Source organism: Pipistrellus kuhlii, unplaced genomic scaffold (assembly GCF_014108245.1).
Source record: "Pipistrellus kuhlii isolate mPipKuh1 unplaced genomic scaffold, mPipKuh1.p scaffold_m20_p_1, whole genome shotgun sequence".
NCBI classification, from domain to species: Eukaryota; Metazoa; Chordata; class Mammalia; order Chiroptera; family Vespertilionidae; genus Pipistrellus; species Pipistrellus kuhlii.
Window position 1 is genome coordinate 100,981,113 of NW_023425404.1, and position 13,383 is coordinate 100,994,495.

At 36.3% G+C, this 13,383-nt stretch overlaps 1 pseudogene; it reads right to left on the reverse strand.

Moving 5' to 3' along the window:
• Positions 1 to 1,958: 1,958 nt before the first annotated feature.
• LOC118718692 lies at positions 1,959 to 12,257 on the reverse strand (annotated as a pseudogene).
• Between the last annotated feature and the right edge of the window lie 1,126 nt (positions 12,258 to 13,383).

Genomic DNA, 13,383 nt, shown 5'->3' on the forward strand with positions numbered 1-13,383 from the left:
GGACCAACTGGCCAAACTTGCAGTCCCTCCCACCTGACGGGTGCAGCCCCTCCCCCTAGTCAGCCCCACCCTTTATCAGCCCTACCACTTCAATAGGGAGCAGGGCCAGTGACCAACCTCCCAAAGCCCCTCCTCCAGCCTGCCCCCACTATGGTCCCCAACACCCTAATTGACCCACAGCACCCCCTCCTCTGCAGGCCTGTTGCCCCCAACTGTCCTCTTCTGTAGGCTTTGTTCCTCCAACTACCCTTCCCTTCAGTCCTTGTCCCTTCCAACTGCCCTCCCTTACGGCCTTGTCCCTCCCTTGTGCCCTCTCCTGCAGACCTGGTCCCCCCCAACTGCCCTCCTCTGTTGGCCTTGTCACCCCTAATTGCTGTCCCCTGATGGCCTGATCACCTCCAACTGCCCTCCCCTGCAGACCTTATCACCCAACTGCCCTCCCCTGCTGGCCATCTTGTATGTTGGAGTGACACAATCAATTTGCATATTACCTCTTTCATATATATATATATATATATATATATATATATATATATATATATATTAGAGACCCAGTGCATGAATTCATGCATAGGTGGGGTCTGGCTAACCTGGCTGGGACATGGGCAATTGGCCAGCCTGCCTACTGGTTGAACTCCTGGTTGAGGGGACAATTTGCCTATTATCTTTTTATTATATAGGATATACACTGAGTGGCCAGATTATTATACATCCAGAGATCATAATAATTTGGCCAACTCAGTGTATATCTGATTATTTTTCTTGACAAAATTCCTATATTCTGTGTTATGTATGGCAAAAAATATATTATATAGAATAATTTACTTGTATGGTCTTCTGTCAAAAAAGAAATGCACTTAATAGAAATGTTTATTTTTAACAATAAGTATGAACGATTTCTAGCTAATAAAATGGCATTGATTAACTTGACTGATAAATCTATGTTTTCTCTAAATATACTTTAAAATACAAAATTTTAAATCAAGAAATTTAGCTCAGTATAAATATTTAAAATACAGTATAAGTGATAGATTATTCCTACCAAAATTCCGAAGCCTAGCTTAAAATTTTGCTCCTTTAACACATAACAATATTTGCTCTTTTTAAAGTGTTTTATGCTGAATAAAAATAGCCATGAGAACATTAGCAATTACAAAATTCCAATTTTATCATCTGCTCAGTTATTAGTATTCAGTTGTCCCATAAGCTCTTAAAGTATTTTATATGAGGAGTGGCAATTGTTATAGTGCTTGACCTAATGTCACTTAAATTGTCAGATGTGATAGCCTCTTAAGCAGACACTTATAATAAAACTAAAAAAAACTAGGGTTGTTTCAAAGCAGAGATTTGACCTGAAGTTTTCTTGTTGAGCTTTAGATAAATCAATTTTGAAATCAGAAGATGAAAAATTTTCAATTTTCAAAGCATCAAACCATATTCACTTAAGCTTTATGTACAAGTATTCTTTAAATAATGAGCAGTCCTAAGAAAACTATTCTAAAGACCTATAAACAAGCTTTATGTACTTATCTTCAAATAGTATGCTATAAAAGTCAATATATGTTTATAAACATCCAGTTTAAATGTTTATCTATAAAGCACCAAATTATTCTTATGTTATTTAAAAAATGGACCTTTTGGGTGCAACAACAGGATATATCAACATAAACTTAAGTACTTCTTTGAAAAACAATAAACACAATCTTAAAAATTCTACTATGTATTTCACTTTTTAAAATAATTCAACATAACTTATACAGGCATATTGCAGAGATATTGTGGTTCAGTGCTAGGCTACAATAAAGCAAGTACGTAAATATTTTAGTTTCTCAACTCATATAAAAGTTATCTTTACATTATACTGTAGTTTGTTAACTGTGCAATAACAATATGTATAAAAATGTGGATACCTTAGTTTAAAACTAGTTTATTGGTAAAAAATGATAACCATTATCTGACTATGACATGAATTGTAATCTTTTTGCTGGTGCAGGATCATGCCTTGACCTTCATGACTGCTGACTGATCAACGTGTTTTGCCACATTGACTGACTCTTTCACTAACAATTTTTCTTTGGCATGTAATGCTACTTGGTAGTATTTCACCCACAATAGAACTATTTTCAAAATTGGAGTCAATCCTGTCAAATTCTGCTACTTTTTATTCAACTAAATTTATGTAATGCTTGGTCCTTTGTAGTTATTTTAATAATGTTTACAACATCTTCACCAAAAGTAGATCCCATGTCTGGAAACCACTTTATTTGTTCACCCAGAGCAAGCAATTTCTCAAGAGTTAAAATTTCATCATGATATTAAAGCTATTTAAGTCGCATCTTCAGGCTCCATTTCTAATTCTAGTTATCTTTCTATTTCTACCACTTCTGAAGTTGTGAACCCCTCAAAGTCATCCAAGAGGGTTGGAATCAATTCTTCATCCAAACTCCTACTACTGTTGATATTTTGACCTCTTTTCATGAATCATGAATATTCCTAATGGCATCTGCAATGGTAAATCCTTTCCAGAAGGTTTTCAATTTACTCTGCTCAGGTCCAACAGAAGAATCGTAATCAATGGCAGCTATAACCTCACAAAATTTATTTCTTAAATCATAAGATTTGAAAGTCAAAATTACTCCTTGATCCATGTGCTGCAGAATGGATGTTGTGTTAGCAGGCATAAAAACAACATTAATCGTGTTATATATCTTCCTCAGATCTCTTGGGTGAACAGGCACATTATCAATGAGCAGTCCTATATTGGAAGAGATCCTTTTTACTGAGCAGTATGTCTCAACAGTGGGCTTAAAATCTTCAGTAAATAATGTTGTAAACAGATGTATTGTCATCAGGCTTTGTTGTTCCAAATGCAGGCAGAGTCTATTCAACATAATTCTTGGCCCATAATCACTATTTTTGGAATGGTAAATGAGCATTGGCTTCACCTTAAAGCCACCAGCTCCATTAGTCCCTATCAAGAGTTGGCCAGTCCTTTGAGCCTTTGAAGCCAGTCCTTGACTTCTCTTCTCCAGCTGTGAAAATCCTAGAAGGCATTTCCTGCCAACCTGAAAATGTGTCTTGAATAGCTTTAATATCATAAGACTGTTTTGTTTACATTAAAAATCTGTTGTGTAGTGTAGCCACCTTCATTATCTTAGCCAGATCTTCTACATGACTTGTTGCAACTTCTACATCAGCACTTGCTATTTCCCTTGTATTTTTATATTAGAAAAGTGGTTTATTTCCTTACACCTCATGAACCAACCTCTGCTAACTTCAAGCTTTTCTTCTACAGCATCCTCGCCTCTCTCAGCCTTCATAGCACTGAAGAGAATTAGAGCCTCACTCTGAATTAGGCTTCGGTTTAAGGGGATGTTGGGGCTGATTTGATCTTCTAGCCAGACCACTAAAACTTCATCCACAGAAGCAATAAAGTAATTTTTCTTTCTTATCATTGGTGTGTTCAATGGAGTAGCACTTTTAATTTCCTTCAATAACTTTTCCTTTGTATTCACATACTGAGTAAAGTTCGCATCTGCATGTTGGTCTCTCAGCTACAATATGTCTTACTTCACTGAGTTATCTTACAAGCTCTAATACATTTTAGTAAAAAAATAACGTGATTTCTTTTACTTAGCACTTGGAGGCCATTGAGAATGGTTGTATCTTAGGACAGTGGGAAGAGAATCGGGAGGGCTTCAAAGGCTCAGTCTATAGAGTAGTCAGAACACATGCAAAATTTATGGATTAAGTTCACATTCTTATGTGGGCATAATTTGTGGTATCCCAAAATTATTGCAATAGTAACATCAAAGATCAATGATTGTAGATCGCCATAAAAATATAATAGTAGTAATTATTAGAAAAATTCCCAAAATGTGACAGAGGCATGAAGTAACCAAATGCTATTGGAAAAAAAAATGACATCAATAGACTTACTCAATACAGGTTACCACAAATCTTAAATTTGTAAAAAAAAAAAAAAAAAAAAAAAAAAAAAGTTTGCAAAGCACAATAATGCAAAGTGCAATAAAACAAGGTATGTTTGTAATTTGCAAGTCTTTCTGGTAATCATATAGGCCTCATACTTGCATATTATATTAACTCATTTGTCCAAATACCAGGAGTCAGGGATAGCTAACAGGAATAAATAATTTACCTAGGCCTTATAAAAGAAATGCAAAGGATCATATATTTGTCACTACTTCTCAATTTATTCAAATCTTCCTTTGTGTAATAAATAGTAGATAGAACAATAGTACACTTCTTCATGCAGCTCCTCTGTGACTTTAATGAAATGAAATAAAAAATTCAAACATATTTTTTCTACCTGAAGATATCCACAATATCATGTATCCTATTGACAGCTTTTGATATTGAAATTAAATCTTCAAGATATGTTTCACTTTGTAAATTAAATTATTATATAGCACTTACATACCATGCTGTTTCTATTTAAGAAGATTTACATATTTACTAATATTGGTCATGTAGGGGAAAAAGTTTATCCTACTATACTCTTGAAATATTATCTTTTGTTGAAAACAAATAAATGAACTTTGTGCCTTAAATTATTATTTAAAAGGCAATTGTACCCCCCAAAAAAGGCAATTGTAGAAGCTTATAATAAATTACATGGCACTGAGTATAAACCAATCTTTTGGATACTAAAAAACAGTTTTGTTTAATTAAAACTTTAACAGATGTTTAATTGGTCCATAAACATCTAGACTCAAGAATCAATAACCAAATGCATGATTTATTTTAAGAGCCATTCAGAAAAAAAAGTCTCTGAAAATGTGTGAATTTAAACTGCATGTATAGGAAACATATAATGGCATTAATTGAACGTTTTTTTAAAAAGTACATAAAATCACAATCTTAAATGAATTTACTTTTCAAAACTTAGCAATATGCCAATTATGGCAATCTTATCTAATAAAAGAGTACTATGCAAATTGACTGTACCTCCACTATACCCACAAACCATGCCCGCCAGCCAATCAGGAGCAGGTATACAAATTAACCTAACCAAGATGCCTGCAGCCACAGAGAGCAGGAGGCTTGGATTTCCACCTGCCCTAGCCTGCCTTTGGCTCCATTTAAGGCTACAAAATTTCAATTATAGAAGATAAATAAATCTCAGATACTAAGGCCTCTGCTTGGGTCACCAGGGGGTGTGGCTGGCCTACAAACCACCCCAGGCCCCTCACTCAGGCCATCCCATGCCACAAGGGAACATCTACCCTGATCTGGGACACCTTCAGGGCAAACCAGGAGGCCCCCTAACAGGCCTCTATCCTATCTAATCCTATCTAATAAAAGAATAATGTGCAAATTGACCACCACTCCAACACACAAGATGGCTGCCCCATGTGGTCAAAGATGACTGACCCCATGTGGACACAAGATGGTCACCACAAGATGGCCAGCAGGGGAGGGCAGTTGGAAGGGACCAGGCCTGCAAGGGAGGGCAGCTGGGGGAGACCAGGCCTGCAGGGGAAGACAGTTAGGGTAAAAAAGGCTGGCAGTGGAGCAATTAGGCATCAATCAGGCTGTAGGAGGTGATCAGGCTGGCAGGCAAAAGAGATTAGGGGCAATCAGGAAAGCAGGCAGGAGAGCAGTTGGGAGCCAGCAGTACTGGATTGTGAGAGAGATGTCCAACTGCCACTTTAGGCCTGATCCTACCTAGATCGGGCCTAAATTGGCGATCAGACATCTCTGAGAGGACCCAGATTAGAGAGGGTTCAGGCTGGGCTGAGGGATACCCCTCAACCCCATGCATGAATTTCATGTACCAGGTCTCCAGTATTTTATATTGCTCTAATTCATTATTTGATGTAGATGATACCCCCTCCCCAAAGTGGAGTAACATAACAGCATTTGATTTTTTTTTAATATATATTTTATTGATTTTGTACAGAGAGGAAGAGAGAGAGGTAGAGAGTCAGAAACATCGATGAGAGACAGTCATCGATCAGCTGCCTCCTGTACACCCCCTACCGGGGATATGCCCGCAACCAAGGTACATTCTCTTGACCGGAATCGAACCCGGGATCTTTCAGTCCCCAAGCCGACGCTCTATCCATTGAGCCAAAACAGGTCTCCGCAATTAGTGGTATTTTAAAAGGAAGAAAATTTAAATATTCTCGATTTAACAGGTAAAGTTTCTAACAAAATAAGTTAGATAAATAACTAAAGATTAAACTGAAACTTAGTTTTAAAAAGTCATTTAGTAATATAGCAGAAATAAAATAAGAAAACAAGGAAACAAATTAGAAAAATCAATTAAACTAGAGATTGGTTCTTTTAAAACAATAAAAATTGTTATAAGCTATGATTTTAAAAAAAAAAATCTTACCATGATAATAAAACAATTAAACAACAAAATGTGCCCAGATAATTAAGATAGAAAGGAATTCTTATCTTATGTATTATCATATCTTCAGTCACATTAATTTAGGAGACTCTGATACCATTCCATTTAAAATCAGGAAGATCTGAAACCTGTTTGGCTCAGTGGATAGAGCGTCGGCCTGGGCACTGAAAGGTCCTGGGTTCGATTCCAGCCAAGGGCATGTACAATACCTTGGTTGCGGGCACATCCCCAGTGGGGGATGTGCAAGAGGCAGCTGATCGAAGTCTCTCTCTCATTGATGTTTCTAACTCTCTATCCCTCTCTCTTCCTCTCTGTAAAAAATCAATAAAATATATTTTAAATAAATAAATAAATAAAATCAGGAAGAAGTCGAAAATGGTTTGGCTCAGTGGATAGAGCGTAGGTCTGCGGACTTAAGGATCTCAGGTTCGATTCCGGTGAAGGGCATGTACCTTGGTTGCAGGCATATCCCCAGTAGGGGGTGTGAAGGAGGCAGCTCGTGGATGTTTCTCTCCCATCGATGTTTCTAGCTCTCTGTCCCTCTCCCTTCCTCTCTGTAAAAAATCAGTAAGATATATTAATAAATAATAAAATCTTTACCACTAACTTTATTTAGCATTTCCTTGAAGATGTCGACCGATATATCAGAAAAAGAAACAGATTAAAAAGTATGAAGATAGAAAGGATAGGAAAGATTTGACTTTGGGTGGTGGGCAAACAATGCAATGTACAGATGAGATATCATAGAATTAAGCACTTGAAATCTATAGAAGCTTATTAACCAATATAAATAAAATCTTATTAATAAAAAACATAAAAGCTTAAAAATAAAGATAGAAATAAAGCTGTTATTATTTGCAAATCATGATTCTCTATGCAGAAAAATCACAAAATGTTTTCAGTCAAAACTACAATTAATCGGTGAGCTTAACATATATCTCAATATATGAAATCAATTGCATTATATACAATGCAATTGTTAGTCCACGAATAATTAGACTCCATAATTTTTTAAAGTTACATTTTATCAGATGTATCATTGGCAAATATGGTCTCCCATAGAGTGAGATCCCTTTTCATTTTGTTGATGGTTTCTTTTGCTGTGCAGAAGCTTTTTATTTTGATATAGTCCCATTTGTTTATGTTTTCCTTTGTTTCCTTTGGCCTACGAAATGTATCAGCAAATATATTGCTACAAGAGATGTCTGAGATTTTGCTGCCTATGGTTTCTTCTAGGATTATTGTGGTTTCATTGCTCACATTTAAATCTTTTATCCACTTTGAGTTTATTATTGTGTGTGGTATAAGCGAGTGGCCTAGTTTTTTTGTTTTGTTTTGTTTGTTTTGTTTTGCTTTGTTTTATGTCTCACTTTATGGGAGGACAAATTTTCCAGTGATATATCTGATAAGGGTTTAATTTCCAAAATATATAAAGAACTCAGACAACTTAACAAAGGGAAGACAAGCAACTCAATTAAAAATGGGTGAAGGTCCTGCTGGCTTGGCTCAGTGGTTGAGCGTCTACCTATGAACCATGAGGTCAGTTAGATTCCCAGTTAGGCCATGTTCCCTGGTTGTGGGTGTGATTCCCAGTGTGGGGCATGCAGGAGGCAGCCTATCAATGATTGTCTCTCATCATTGATGGTTCTACCTCTTTGTCCCTCTCCTTTCCCCTCTGAAGTCAATAAATATTTTTTTAAATGTCCTAAGGACATAGATAGGTTTTCAAGGAGTACATACAGATGACCAAGAGACAAGAAAAAATGCTAAGTCGCTGATCTTCAGAGAGATGCAAATTAAAACGACAATGAGCTATCACCTCACACCTGTCAGAATGGCTATCATCAATACATCAACAAATGACAAGGGCTGGTGAGGATGTGGAGAAAAGGGAATCCTGGAGGGAATGCAGACTAGTATAGCCATTATGGAAAATAGCTGGAGTTTCCTCAAAAATTAAAAATAGAATTGCCATTCATCCCCTGATCCTACTTCCAGTAATATATCCTATGAATTCTAAAACACCAGTCAGAAAAAATATATGCACCCCCATATTTAGAGCAGTGTCATTTACATTAGTTAAGATTTAGAAATCAACAGATGAGTGTATAAAAAAGCTGTGTACATTTACCCGATGGAACACTATGCAGCTATAAAAAAGAAGAATCACCCTTTGGGATAGCATGGAGGGACCTGGAAAGTATTATGCTAAGTAAAATAAGCCAGTCAGAGAAAGACAAGAATCACATTATCTCACTTATATGTGTAATCTAAGAACAATATAAACTAACGAAACAAAACAAAACAAAACAAAACAAACAAAAAAGAAATAGATCCAGAGACATGGAAGCATGGAATAAACATGAATCTCAGAGGGCTTGGGGTGGGGGTAGGGGTAGAGGAGTAAAGAGATTAATCAAATAACTTTATGCATATATACATAAACCATAGACACAGACAATAGTAGGGTAGGCTTTGGGGGAAGGGAAGTGTGGGTACAGGCTCGAGGGGGATAATGGGGGGGGAGAATGGGATATCTGTAATACTTTCAACAGTAAAGTTACATTTTAAAATAAGGCTACATTTTACTATGGCAAAGAAAATCGATACAATATATAAAATTAAAGAAAATAATTGTAAGAACTGTATATAAAATTATAAAATTTTACTGGAAAAGCATTAAAATATCCTGAACAAACTCAGATATCCTGTGTTCATTGTTAAGAATGAAACATATTGTATAAAAATCTTAATTTCTTTAAAATTTGTTATACATCATAATAATTGCACTTAAATCCCATCTGAATTGTTTATACGATCTCACATGTTAATTCTAGAATATATTTTATAGAGCAAAGGGCCATAAATAACTAGTACACTCACATACAATTAGTATAAGTAATTGTAAGGAAACAGTATACATTGCACCTAAAATAAAGATATAATAATAAAAATAATTTAGTATGAATACAATGGTAAACAAAAATGCATATACACCTCAAAGTCATTAACATATTGAGAAAAAGTCACTGATACATTAAAACTTGATGTAAATTAGAGGTAGAATGGCAGATACAAGGGAAAGGTGGAATTCCTGAAAACTTAGCTGGTTGTCAGTCAACCATATTTAAAAATTATAGATTTCAACATATACTAAAATCAATTCAAGATATATTAAGAGCTTACATGCAAACTTGTACAAAAACAATTTTTTTTTTAAGTATAGTTGAAACTGGAGGCCAACCAAGTCTGGGGCTTCTACTGCCCCTCACTACCCAGTCAAAAAGCAGAGACAGAGGTTGGATTATAAGTGTGCATTTAATAATATCAGAAGGTGGAAATCTGGGAAGGTGATGGGTAAAAACCCTAATATTCACCTTCCCCTCAAGCTTGTTAGGAGAAAGCTTACATAGGGAAATCAGGGGAAGAAAATATGGGTAATAAATAATACAAGGTGTTTGTGGTAATTTGCTGTCCTGGAATTTGAGTCCCTGTGGGGATCTTGGGTCTTAATGAATGTCTTCATCACTCGTCCCTGGAACAGGATGGTCAGCATTGTGAAACTGGCCAAGTGATGATAGGGTCTCTGCATCCCTGTGTTCCTGACACCTAATCCATCGGCCTCTGCAGTCCTGGTGAGCCAGCTGGGCTGCATGGGCTCAGGAAAAAAGTTACAGAGGTACAAGAGGGGTCCTTGGAGCTTAGGAGAAAGGAAGCAGGTATATGCCTTGAGGAAAGAAAGGGAAGGTACTGGAGTGCTCTAGAGAAAGGGACAGCACTGAGTTCTTTTATCTTGAAGGTTTTTATTTGAGGTCTCAGGGGAGATTTCAGTCGAATATTCATTAGCATCTCTGGTGTGCCCTTTCATGGTTATAATTTCTACTGATTGGTGGGAGCCAAGGCAGGTGTCATTAGTCATTGCACCTAACCTGATGTCAGCTATGGCAAGACCAGGTACTCTACCACTGACTAGGGGCATGCCAGGGGAGTAAAGTTCAGGGAGAGTCCAAATGCAAGGCCATCAATAGTAAAGGTCAGAGGTCTAAACCACATGCCCAGCAATATGCTAGTGGAGGGATGCCCTGGGGTGAGGTTCCAGCCTAGATTTGCCCATTGGCTTTCTGCCTTGGGTACTGTCTGTACCTGGCCTATTCTTCCTGTTCTGCTCATGTCTATCTAACTCCCTAATATACCAGAACTATCCTTTCCAAATACAAGATTTTACTATTGAATAAGCATGAGTAATAAAGGATCTAAAGTCTCATTAGGATCATCATATAGTAGGAAAATAATGAGAAGCCAGGAATATTGCCTACAGGTATTTATCTTAATAAGCTAGTCTCTGTCTATCACATTGGAATGAATATATGAGAATTCAGTCTTGCAGGGGTTGTTGGTTTCTGATGAATAAATATTCCGCCCCCTCTGGGGTTCTTTTACAGGCCTCATTCCAACGAAATAAATACTACTATTCATGAAATGAATATCATCCTAAGGGAAAAAAAAATTCTGGGTAGCCAGAAGAAAAGGTTGAGAGAAAAAGAAAATGAAATTCAAGTTAAAGGTATGGTTCCTTTCACAGAACCTGTTCCTCCTTTCCCTGTTGTCCCTGCTCCCCCAGCTTCTCCTGCACTTCTTTATCCCTTCCTGCCTCAATCTGACTCCAGGGAAGAGGGAGCAAATGACCTTTTAGATGGTGATTTCCTTCATTAATGCATTTGCATGTCAAAAAGGCTAAGGGTGCAACTTCTGTAGATGGTAATGAATTTCCTGCTCTTTATGAGGACACAGGTTTGTATACCTGATAGCTTAGCTATGAGTTCACTCCATGTCTTAAATTTCACCTTCAAGGGTCTCTTCTTATCCACACAGCATGAACTTAGGAAAACAAATTTGATAAAGACTGATCACTGGCTAATGAAGAACTTAGACAAAAGACTTTGCCCCCTTATAAAGCAACACCAAGGACTTGGAAAAAGGCGATAAAACAAGTTGTTAATTTGTTGAATTTAACACAAAAACAGAGAACTAAGTGACATAAAATTTACTTTTTTTTTTCTTGTTTCAATGCAAGAGTAAAAAACAGACCAATTTGGATCACCAGCAAAACTTCTGACTCAAGATGCCTCTACTTACTATCTATGTGCATCTAATTAAGCTTAATATAAAATACTGGAACAATAATACCTGCTTCAACATCCTTGAGAGTTAATGAAATAATCTATGCAAATTTCTTGACATATTTTTGGCACATAATAGACAAAATTTATTCTGTGATAGATAGTATTAAGGTTGTAATTATTATAAACATATAATAATTTTCCAATGAATCACTTATAATAAGAGCATCAGATTCAACATTTAATAGGTGAGCCATTAAAAATATTTCAAAGAACATATACTTCACTGCCACAAGCAATTAAGTTATCTTTTATTATAGAAATAAATAGTAATAAATCAGGTCTAATATCAATCTAAAATAAAAAAATATCACAATGGAATTTTCTCTTTTCTATTTTAAGGATGCAAGTGGAGAAGGATAAGTTAATGAGATATTAATTTGTGTTTTATTCTCCCTATTATCTCTTTCCCCTTTTCAGATTGTTAGTGTCCTGGCCCCCGAAGAGATTAGTGTTGCTAGGCTAAATATGAGCAGCGTGTGTATAATTGTATTTCTGGTGTTTGACATCCAGATGTTTGATGTTCCTGAGGGCATTTTACTAATATAGCAGAGAAACAGGTGGATGACTTTTACATTTGTTATAGATGGAGGGAAGATTCCTAAGACCCTGAATAGATGCCAATGTGAAAGTGAGTGAGTAAATGACTCGGACAATGTCTGACTATTGCCTTAAAGTACGTGCAGCTTGGACTCCATGGTTCCCGTTATTAGCAAAGATTTGTAGGCCCAAGTTTGCCCCATAAATAAGAATTAAAAGTGTAGATATCCTTATAATCTGGAAAATCAGAATGATATATTGTACAACTATGATGAGCTAACCCGAATAAAGGCCTTTTCTTCAGGTTCTAAACATTGCTTAATTTTTTTGCAATAAATTAGTGTTTTATTCTCCCTATTATCTCTTTTCCCTTTTTAGATTTGTGTACCTGATATCTTAGCTATGAGTTCACTCCATTATAAACATAATTTTTTAATGACTAAGTGTTTTTTTCTAACAGGCTATTAGCATGTAAATTCTAAGTCATTATTTAATTTGATTAAAAATATAATACAGTTTTTTATGTATTATCTTCTGACTGATAAGTTTTGAGATAAAGTTCACCTTCAAAAGGAGTTTAATATTTTTATATAACAACTGAGGCCTGATGCACAAAATCTGTGCAAGGGGCTCAGCCCTCCCAGCCTTGGCTTGCCTAGGCCCTCGCAGCCCTGGCTTCATCCGGAAGGTTGTCTGGACAGTTGTTTTGCTGTTCTGTCTAATTATCATATTCACTCTTTATTACATAGGATCTATCACCTAAAAATATCAAAGTTAAAAAAATAATTTTAAATGTGGCATAAAAAAAATTGGACCACATTTAATATTTCTTCATGCTACTCATTCATTCATCTTGGTTGGGAAAATCATGCCACTTCATCTGAATCTTCTTGTTTTAATTGACTAGTAAAGATTAGGAGCCTGACAGCTCAGCCGGGTTCCATGAGAGCTGTCAGAACTACATGAGCCTCATGTTTCAGGAAACTGAGCTGATGGCCGCCTGGCCTGTGATGGTAACTTTTCCTGGGTCCAAGATGAGCAATAACATGGATATAGTCATTGGATGCCACTCCCTTCTTTTTCCAGACATCTATTAAAAACCTATATATTCAAACATTAGGTTTAAAATTAGATTCAATTTAATTAAACATCAGATAGTAAAAGTCTATCTTCCTGGTCTTTCCAGTGCTGCCTGGTGTCTTGCGAGGGAGGAGTCACATAAGAACCAGCTTTCTACTTGATTTAAGCACTGAAAACAAAACAGAACAAAATGAAAAAATCCTG